We start from the raw sequence: 10,678 nt of genomic DNA on the forward strand, positions 1-10,678 counted from the left end.
TGTATGGTAAGAAGGTCCAGTTCAACTGTACCGGGAATCAACTGGGAAGGTATGGAGAAACAAGGAGAGAAAAACGGAGGAGAGAGGGAGGAATTGAGGGAGGGAGGGAGGGAGGGAGGGAGAGAGAGAGAGAGAGAGAGAGAGAGAGAGAGAGAGCACTAGCTTAGCAGATGGAGGAAACAAGTGGAGAGAGAACAGGGGAGGGAGCAGGGAGAGTGAGAACAGACAGCAAGCTGACAGAGTCCATGAGCAAGCACCCGTGACTTTCCTGCTGGGACAACACAGAAGCTTGGGTTTGAAATCAAAGATGGCAATGCTCTGGCACTGGGGAGACAGGGCTTCTCTAAGTCAGGAGTAAAGTCAAATCAGAGTCTGCCTGCTGCAGCCCCAGGAAGGCTAGGGCAGACCCCTGCACTAATTTTTCCATTAGATGCCATCTTCAGATGCTGTCATCATACATGTCCATTTCTGCTCTGCCGATCTCAACAGCTAACTTCAGTCTTTTCAAGTGAGTTCAGACATTAGTGGAGACCTTGGTTCTTAACAGGACACCAGCAAAGCCCTCTTGGTCTGATGGCTGGCAGGAACAGGCCAGTTTCTGCCGCTGGACCTCCCTTTGCCTGGATCAGTAGCTTAATCACCCCCAGGGAGGCCTGGACTTCCTTGTATGGTCAGACAAGTCGAGTTCGAGGGTGGTGCTGGATGGCCTGACCCTGGGCCTCCTGCAGTATCTGTCTGGGTTGCTTTGGGCAGATTCCAAAGAGCAGACCGGCTGGGGAGGAAGGGAGAAGGGCTCTTAAAATAGCCCAGGCTGTTTTCCCTTCCTTACAAAAATGAGCTAGAGGTAGAAGCCACATGGGGCCGTGGAGGAGTTAGTGCTGGCTGGAAGCACACCCGAGTTAGTGGGCTGTGCACACACTGTCTCACAGCAATGAGCAATGCTTTTTGCTTAAGTAAAAAAGTGAAGTACAACACCACATATCTGAATATAGCAGTTAGTAACTACTGCCAGATGAAACTTATTTTACTTATGTGTGCATCAAATCAAATTCATTTCTATTGCCATTATTATGTTTTTATTATTATCATCATCACCAACATCATTATTATCATTATTGAAGTTCTGGGGTTTGAACTCAGGGCCTCACACAGGTTAGTGATTCATGTGTATGTGTTCATGTGTGTGCAGGTATGTGGAGATATGTGTGGAGATTTGTGCACACAGAGGCCAGAGGCCAGCCTCCGGTTTTGATCTTCTGGAGCTGTGCACCTTTCCCTTTGAGACAGTGTCTCTCACTGGCTCACATCTTTCTAATTCAGTGAGGCGCCTGGCCAATCAGCCTTGAGGATTCGCTTTTCTCTGCTGAGCCAGCACTGAGATTACAAGTGCCCGACTTTATCCTTTTTCCTGTGTCACATTTTGTCTTCCTGTATAAGAAAGGACGCTCATATAAAGTGGGGAGGGAAGAAGACAAGATACTTTCTAATTTTCCCCCCACTTTATGAAACAGGGTTTCTCAATGTAATCCCGGCTGTCCTGACCTGGAGCTGGAGACCAGGCTGGCCTTGAACTCAGAGATCTGCCTGCCTCTGCCTCATGTGTTGGAATCACAGGAGTGCACCACCACGCCCAACTACACACTCTTTAGTGTAGAGAAATAGGGCAAGAGGTTGAGTCTCAGAAGGAGGGATGAGATGTTATTTAGGGTGTAAAACAGTCTCTGTAAAAATGTGGAGGAGTGTCCACAGCTTTGGGAGCAAGCAAGGCCACCTTTTCGGCGGCGTTCTTTCCTCTCAAGTGACTGGAGGGTGGATGGTAGCGACTCAGCTGCTCACTCCATCTCACCTTCCCTGTGTAGGTCAGAACGCTGCACGGCTGGGAAGCAGATTCCTTTTCCTGGGTTAAACATCAGCATTTCCAGCTGCACCTGTGCTGCAGGCGCCTCTGACTTTGGTGCTCTTGAGTCTCTCGTTGCCCGGGTGAGGGGTGGGGGGTTGGGGGGGTGGGATTGGGGAGGTTCCTGGGATGTGCCTCAATGCTGGTCCTCTTCCGGAGGCAGTTCAATCACATCAAAGATTTTTACCTAACTGGTCAGTTTTAGAGTTTCCACAGCAGACAGGCTTTCAGTGAAAAATCTCTGCAAATGAAATGTTCCATGTAATACAGTTACCGACAACCATTCTGATTAAGACTGAAGAACCAGCCTGCCCCTATCTTAGGCTTAAAATCTATCTTTAAAAAAAATTTTTTAATTGATTGTTTGGGAATTTCCCATCATGCACCCCATTTCCCAGTCCTTCCATGTCTGCCCTCCACCCTTGTAGCCTCCCCCACAAAAGAAAAAAGAAATCTCCTCCATCTTTCCCACCTCTTCATCACAGGGACAAATAACCAAATGAATGGAAACACATGAACTATGAACCAAAGGCTGAGGGGCCCCCATCTGGATCAGGCCCTCTGAATAGGTGAGACAGTCGATTGGCTTGATCTGTTTGGGAGGCATCTAGGCAGCGGTACCAGGTCCTGGGCTCGTAACATAAGTTAGCTGTTTGAAACCTGGGACTTATGCAGGGATGCTTGGCTCAATCTGGGAGGAGGGGACTGGACCTGCCTGGACTGAGTCTATCAGGTCGATCCCAGTCCTCGGGGGGTGGGGGGTGTGAGGGTAGGGGGTGTGTGGGGGGGGGACCTTGATCTGGAGGAGGTGGGAATGGGGAGTGGGCTGGGGGGAAGGGGAGGGGGGCAGGAAGGGAGAGAACAAGGGAATCTGTGGCTATTATGTAGAACTGAATAGTATTGTAAAATAAATAAAAAATATGATAATAAAAAAAATTTAAAAAAAAGCCATCTTATAGTAAAGACAAACTAAGTTCATTCCTGTTTATGATCAAACCTCTGTTTCTCAAGGATTTGGCTATGCCCACCAGTAACCTTAACTACAAAAGGTTCTGTACTGCACGTTCCAGGAATGGCAATTGTGTCTGTCTTTCAAAAAGTTGTTTATAACCATCTTATAACCCTACCTTTGTTTCTAAATCTTATATGACCATCTATGACTGACTACCTTGTTATGAGTACCTGTTGTGATCACCTTGTTTTGACCACCTATTATATTCTGCCTATTTCCCCCCATTTGGAAACTTTTTACCCCTGAACTCTATAAAATTCATATCTTCCTCACAACTGATTCTGGCCTCTTGAACCCCACCTTAGGGGGAGGCAGCCCATGTACATGGTTAAAAAAGTTTGCTTTAATTAATTTGGCCATGATGATTTGGGTCCATGATCTTTCTCCTCTCAACTTTGGGGTTAACAAGACAAAGCAGCAGGTCTCTCCCAGTATCTCACGCCATCCTCCCTTGGATGTGAAAACTAAGTCTAAGACTCGCTGTTTTTTGGAGGACTACTTGAGAACTGAAGTCTCTAATATCTGCATCTGTCTGATGACTTATCTGTTGCAGGCCCATTCCTCCTCTGGTTAGGACTATGGTACTCAGGGCAGCAGTCCCCACCAGCCCCATTCCTACCATCATGGGAAAGAGGAGAGGGGTAGCCCTCCTGTACCACCAGAGGAGCAGCTGGAAGGAGACTAAGAGCTGGGTCCCTTTGATTCTGAATAAAAATACACTTGGGGAAGTATATGGACAACTATACACAACACTGGATTATTATACAGATGTTCTGAGGTCACATAGCAGATGAGACTGGTGGTATTGGCAAACCAAGATTCTGTAGGAGTGAAGTAAGCTTCTGAGTTGAGTGTAACCATGAGACCAGTGTTACAAGAGGCAGAAAAGGGGAATCAGCAAGGGGGTAATTTGCAGTGACAAGACATGAGGCATTTCCTGTCTTAACTTTCCCTGTCTGGGAATAGACAGACGGGTAGGAGGATGCAGCTATTGGAAGTTCTGCTCCTAACCCCACATATTAAAGAAGCCCGACTTTTAAACAGGTCCAGCAGTCTTATGCCAGCTCAGGCAAGGTGTCATTTAGAAGGAGGTGCCTTCCCTGAAGCATAATAAAAAGGTCTGGTGAGGCAAGGGCCTCCTTAGGAGTGGAGTCAATTTAAACAGCCCCAGGGGTTGGGAGATACCTGCCAGCAGCCTCTGGAGCTTTGGGTTCCCATTTACCTGGAGGGAGAGGAGGAGGTGGGAAGGCAATCAGCTGTTTATTCCACAGGGCTATCTGACTAATAGGGGAGAGGGGGTTGATACAGTCTGCTTTGAATGCTAAACAGACACCACTCCCACCCCCACCCCCACCCCCACCACCACCCCATCCCCACATCACATCCAGTTAAATATAATCTTATTCTCCAGGCAGATCCAGCAACTCAAGCAAAATGTAGGGGTTGTTTACTTGGAGGAACAAGGATTATTAGTCGAAGGGTTTGTTGTTGTTTGTTTTTTCTCTTTTGGGAGCCCGCCACCCAGCTCCCAAATAAATCACATGTGGAGGCTTATTCTTAATAATAAATGCTCAACCTTAGCCTGGCTTGTTTCTAGCCAGCTTTACTTAACTTTAAATTATCCCCACTACCTTTAGCCTCGGGTCTGGAAAAATATCTAAGAGCCCTACATTTTGAGTCAAAGGCAATAGAAAGTGGTCTGAGACACTGATATAGCTTGAGCATATATGTGACCTCAAAGTCTGCCTCCACAGTGACACGCTTCTTCTAATCAGGCCGTAACTACTCCAAAAAAAGCCACATCTCCTAATAGTGCCACTCCCTATAAGCTTATGGGGACCAATTACATGCAAGCTACCACACTGGAGATACTTTAAAAGAGAATGATTAGTAATCTCAATGACAGGGTCTCTCAAATGGGACAACAAAGGGGCTGGCCTTTTCAACCTAATCTCATAGGGGTGAATCCTGCTTTGTAAGGGGTCCATCTTGCCCTAAGAAGGGCCAGGAGTAAAAGATTGGGCCAATTTTCAACAGTTTCCAAAATTAATTTAGAGGGTGGGTTTAATAGCTCGATTTGCCCAGCTCTCTGAGGTTAGTAGGTACAGTGGAACTTCCAGGTTACATTGAAGGCCTGACTGACCATTTGAGCTATGGACAACATAAAGGCAGATCTAACATCTGATCCAACTGACAGGGCAGCCCAAACCTAGGGACAATTTCATGTAGAAGAGTCTTGACCACTGTCAAAACAGTCTCTCTCGGGTAGCAAAGGCTTCTACCTATCCCAAGAAGGTGTCTTAGGATTTCTATTGCTAACACCACAACCAAAAAGCAAGTTGGGGAGAAAAGGAGTTTTTTTTTTTTCTGGATTACTCTTATTGCTATTCATCACTGAAGGAAGTCAGGACAGGAACTCAAACAGGGTAGGACCTTAGAGGCAGGAGCTGATACAGAGGCCATGGAGGGGTGCTGCTTGCTTGCTTGCTTATTCAGCTTGCTTTCTTATAGAACACAGGACCACCAGCCCAGGGATGGCACCTCCCACCATGGGCTGGAACCTCCCCCATTGATCACTACTTGAGAAAATGCCTTGCAGCTGGATCTCATGGAGGCATTTCCTCAACTGAGGCTCCTTCCTCTCTGATGACTCTAGCTTGTGTAAAGTTGACACAAAGCCAGACAATACAGAAAGTGTTCACAAATATTAACATCTACTTATACAAAGTGTAAGGATGCATAATTTTTGTGAAGTTGACTTCCTATTTCTCACCATAGCTAGGCCTCCTCAGACGACCAGTGGGGACTCCTTTCCCCTTGCCTTGGGTGTGACCAGTGTGCAGGAGGGACACTGAGAAGCTGACTGGAAGATAACTCAGTCAGCCTGGTAGCACCCAGGTGGGTAGTTGGGTGCAGCTGATGTACCAAAAAAACATGCAAGGGCCACAGGGAGGATAATTCTTGAGTCTGGCCAGATCTACCATCCAGCTGAATCCTGTTTTGCGTCCTTGGAGCTTGCCTTGTCCTCTTCTTCCTGGAAGCAAGCAGGTTGGGAAGGGAGCTGTGGATCAGGACAAGCAAAGGGCAAGGCAGAAAGGGTCTCCACAGGCATTGTTGTTGCTTCTCAGGCTGCCTGATCTGCCCTCCAATTTTCTTGGGCTTCAGGTGTGTTGGCTGTTGGATACCCTTTGCAACAAATAACAGCCATCTCCTTGGTGAGACTGTGGAGGCCCACAGAGGTTTCCCAGTGAGATGTGAGCTTGCATTGCCCAGCAGAGCTGCATTAGAGGATTGCTTGACTACGTGCAGGGTTACCAGGTGATTGGAAGTCTGCACTTGGCTGTGCTCGGAGGAGGTCTTTTGCTCCACCCCTTGGCATTCCTATAAAATGCCCTTTTGACAAGACAGAGGGGGTTGTGGATAAGGATCCAGTCCTCCTGAGGCTATCCTATGTTTCTATCTATTTCTCTCCTCTCTATCTTTCTATCTAAATATTTCTCACTCTTCCCTTCTCAAGAGTACCCTGGGGAAAAAGTGGGAGCAGGCCTCCCACAGAGAAATGGGTAGGCCCCCTACAGGAGACCAAGAATTTCCTCTTTGTTTTTTAACAATTTTTTTTCCAGCAGTCAATAGGTAGGCCTCTCTCCTTATAAATCATGGCATGGACATGAAGGATAGCAAAGGCATACCTGCTTCTGTGTAAATGTTCACTCATTTGTTCCTTCCCCAGTCTAGGGTTTGAGTGAGAACAATCAGCCCTGCCCTTTGGGCCAATGTGCCCTGTGGCAAGGCTTGTGTCTATATGGTGGCCCACTGGGTAACTATTGCTACTCTGGCTCTCCTGACTCTATTGATGACCAGGCTATTTCCATCGGTAAACAGATTGGCCTCTGCCTCACAAAGAGAAGTGTCCTAGAGGTTGGGTGACTGTCCTGAGAAGTGTTCAGTGAGTCCTCACAGTCATGGAGAGGGACTTCAGGGTTGTCATTGGGCATCAATGTCACAGGGTTGAGACATTATAGAGCAGTAAAAGTGAGACAGACCTGATCAAGCAACAGACTCTGGTACTGAGTGATGTGGGCATTTGACATCCACCAGGCATCTACCCCTCTTGGGATTCCCATAGCACAGGGAGTTGTTAAAATCAGGGTCTGGCCCAGGGGGAGCTTGTCAGCTTTATTCACTGCTATAGCAGTTTACGACCACGGCATGCAAACAGTGTGGCCAACAGATGGCCACCAGGTCCAGACTCTTGGACAGACATGATACAGGCCTCTGCTAGGTTTCCAGGGTCTGAGTCAAAATGTCCTTTGTCTCATAGATGTCCCCAGTCCCATAGATGAAAAGGTGGAATGGTTTAGTGACATCTGGTAGCTAAAACTAGGGCTTGGGTTAGAGTCTGCTCTAGTTCTCAGAAAGCTTGTTTCGGAAAGTCCACTTCAAAGACTGGTCTTGCACTACGGCAGAGAAAAGGGCTGGGCTATTTCAGCACCCAGGAATCCAGAACCTCTAATATCCTGCTGCTCCTAGGAATACTCCTGCCTGTTTGTGGAGCAGGGATCCAGGGGATGGCTTCCTCTCCGTAGCACTGAAAGTTTTCCTACATTGAACAAGCTTGTATCCCAGATAGGAGACCTCTGCTTGTCAGATCTGAGGTTTTGATTTTTTTCATGGAGACTCAATATCCCAATGTCTGGAGCAACTGGAGTAAATCTTTTGTGTCTCTCAAATAGATGTTAGTGTTGGCTGCTGCCAATAGAAGATCATCCACATACTGGAGCAGAGTTGAATTAGGGTATGACACAATGAGACCTGTTAAGTCTTTTTGTAATGCTTCTCCAGAGAGTGTGAGGGAATTTTTGAAACCTTGGGATAGTCATGTCCAGGTTAGCTGGCTAGCCTCATTGGATATTGGATCAGTCCATTAAATGTCAAACATGGGCTGGCTCACTGGCACCAGGGGAATGGAGAAGAAAGCATCCTTCAGTTCAAGGACTGAGTAGACCTGGTAGTCTGGTGTGAGGAGACTGAGCAAAGTATACAGATTTGGATCAGTAGGATGCATGATTTGAGTCCATTTATCTACCTTCTGGAGATCCTGGACTGACTAATAACCTGAGGTCCCTGGTTTATATACAGGCAGGAAAGGCAGATTCCAAGATGATTGACATGGGATAGGGATGTTGGCTTTTAATAGCTGCTTGATATTGGGTTCAATTTCCAGTCTAGCATTTGATTCATGTGCTATTGCTGGACCCTTATCACTCATGAGCAGCAGCATCAGGCTATCACATCCTCCACTACTGGTGTCCCAACTTAGTGTGGAGTATTTTCTGTGAGAAATTTTTTATTTCTAAACCAGGAAGCGGTCTCCCTGCCAAAAGAATCCCTCTAATCTCAAGGAGACTTCCTTGAGACTATCCCTCTTTAACTAGTATCAGAACTGGATTCAGTATATAGACTTAGTTTTTTATTTTATTTATTTATTTATTTATTTTTATTCATTATTTACACAGAGGAGGGCGCCAGATCTCATTACAGATGGTTGTGAGCCACCATGTGGGTGCTGGGAATTGAACTCAGGACCTCTGGAAGAATAGTCAGTGCTCTTAACCTCTGAGCTATCTCTCCAGCCCTAGACTTAGTTCTTAGGAGTGTCAGAAGAACTCTATTTTCTTGTTTGGGAAAATGGTTGTCATTTCAGACCTCTCTGGACTCAGTGAAAAGAGTTGAGCCCTAGAACATTTGCCAGGGGGTGCCTCCCTGGCCAGGAATACCAGGAGCTAGGCAGAATCCCGTGCATGGTGAGGATCTCGCTGGGGCCTCGAAATGAAATGATCTGTGCTACACAGTTACTGACAACCGTGCTGATTAAGCCAACAAAATGTGTTGATTCCTTTATTAATGGACAGACCAAAAGCAGGCTCTCACCTCAGGACAGTCTCTTGGTGCACAACATCAGGAGTACAGCTTTTTTAAAGACAAAACCATCATTACATTAGTGCTTGAGGTGTATGTGTTGGTTATATTAGTGAGAGATTTAGCATTGCCTAGTAATATCTGCTTTCTTTTGGTATCTTCCAGATAGTACATATTGATTTTGAACCATGGTCATGGTCATGGACAGTCCCAGAAGTGGCACCAATGTGAAAGTGACTTTGGGGGTGGAAAGCTGAGAAGTGACCATGCAGGCACAAAATTAAGTCAGGACAGGATGGTATTACCTTGGTCATTTCACAAAGAGATGCCCAACACTGCACATGTCCGTAAGAATTGCACAGAAAAATTTCAGGAGCTTGGTACCATGCTGTGGGCCCTCTGGAAGTTATAGATTCTGGCTAGGTCTAAGTGAGATGGCTTGATTGTCCGACTGATTGTCATTAGTCACCAGAATGTTCTCTGGCTTTAGGTCTTGGTGAACAATGTAATTCATATGAAGCAAATCCAGGCCTCTTAGAAACTGATGCATCATGTCACTGATGGGCTTAACTGGAAAGCATGGGGGGAATGCCTTGTCCAGATATGTCTTTAGGTCCTGGTCTATATGCTCAGGCAATAGGGTCACCTTGATCTCTTGGTCAGTTTGAGAAGTAGCACAAACATCCATCACTAGCCCAACAACTGTTGGTATGCTCAAAAGCCTCCTGTCTCCTCAGTAAGGGGACCTCACAAACTGTGATGATGGGAAGACCCCCGCCCCCCTTTCTCTTCCACTAGGGACTTTTATGTTCTTGAAGGCCACAAATTGGCCACTGTGGAGATCATGAACCTTGTATACTGTCCCATAGGCACCTGTAGATGAATTTCTAAACAGTCTTATTGAATAAACACAGAGCCAAATATGGGGGGTGGGGCACAGAGATCAGAGAAATAGTGAGAGTTACCAACTAACCTTAGCTCACCATGCTGCTGTAGCTTCCCAAGGGAACTGAACCAGCTTCTTCCTGTCTAATCTGCGCCTTTATTGCTTTGTTGTTCTGCCTTCTCATTGGCTTTAAGCCCAGCCACCTCATTTCCTTGTCACTGGCTGTCTATACAGACCTCCAGGTCTCTATGGTTGGTACTGGGATTAAGGGCGTGTGTCACCATACTTGTCTGTGTCCTTGACCACATAGAGACTCTGCCTGTCATGTGATCGGATTAAGGGCGTGTGCTACCACCACCTGACTTCTGTTTATGGCTGGCTATGTATGGCCTCTGATCTCCAGGCAAGCTTTATTTATTAACACACAAATATCACCACATTTCCAGCACAAATAAAATATCAAACACCAATTTCAGGCACTGGCTCATATCAAAAGGCAGACATGCTTGTATCAGGGGACACTGAGGATACCATTATGCCTGGCCAAGAACTGGAAGTGGGCAATATCAGAACCTGGGAAAGCTGGTTCCTATACTGCCACACGCTGCGGCTTGGATCCAGGGCACTTGGTGTTAAGACAGTTCTGGAGCTCAAACTCAGGTCTTAGTGTTTGTGTGGCACTTTACCAGCAGCCATCCCCTCATCCTTTTCCTTTTGAATATTATGGAAACTACTGGGATGTTTTCGTTCCTTTACTCCCCAGCCAGCTGACTTGGGATTTGGAGAACATGAGCATGCTAATTTCAAATAAGTGCCTTGCCTGAGTGTCATCATGCTTGGTGTATTGTGGGAGGCCAGCTCCCACCTTTTCAAGGGTTCCTATGAAGAGAAGAGAGGGATAAAAAAATATTAGATAGAAAGATAGCGAAGAGGAGAAAGACAGAAAGACAGAATAGCTTTGGGA

The 10,678-nt window shown here is 46.5% G+C and overlaps 1 pseudogene; it reads right to left on the reverse strand.

The window, feature by feature from the left end:
- Positions 1-1,832: 1,832 nt before the first annotated feature.
- LOC102920256 (cyclin-dependent kinase 4 pseudogene) lies at positions 1,833-10,218 on the reverse strand (annotated as a pseudogene).
- Positions 10,219-10,678: the final 460 nt, after the last annotated feature.

Source organism: Peromyscus maniculatus, chromosome 5 (genome assembly GCF_049852395.1).
Source record: "Peromyscus maniculatus bairdii isolate BWxNUB_F1_BW_parent chromosome 5, HU_Pman_BW_mat_3.1, whole genome shotgun sequence".
In the NCBI taxonomy this organism is placed as follows: Eukaryota; Metazoa; Chordata; class Mammalia; order Rodentia; family Cricetidae; genus Peromyscus; species Peromyscus maniculatus.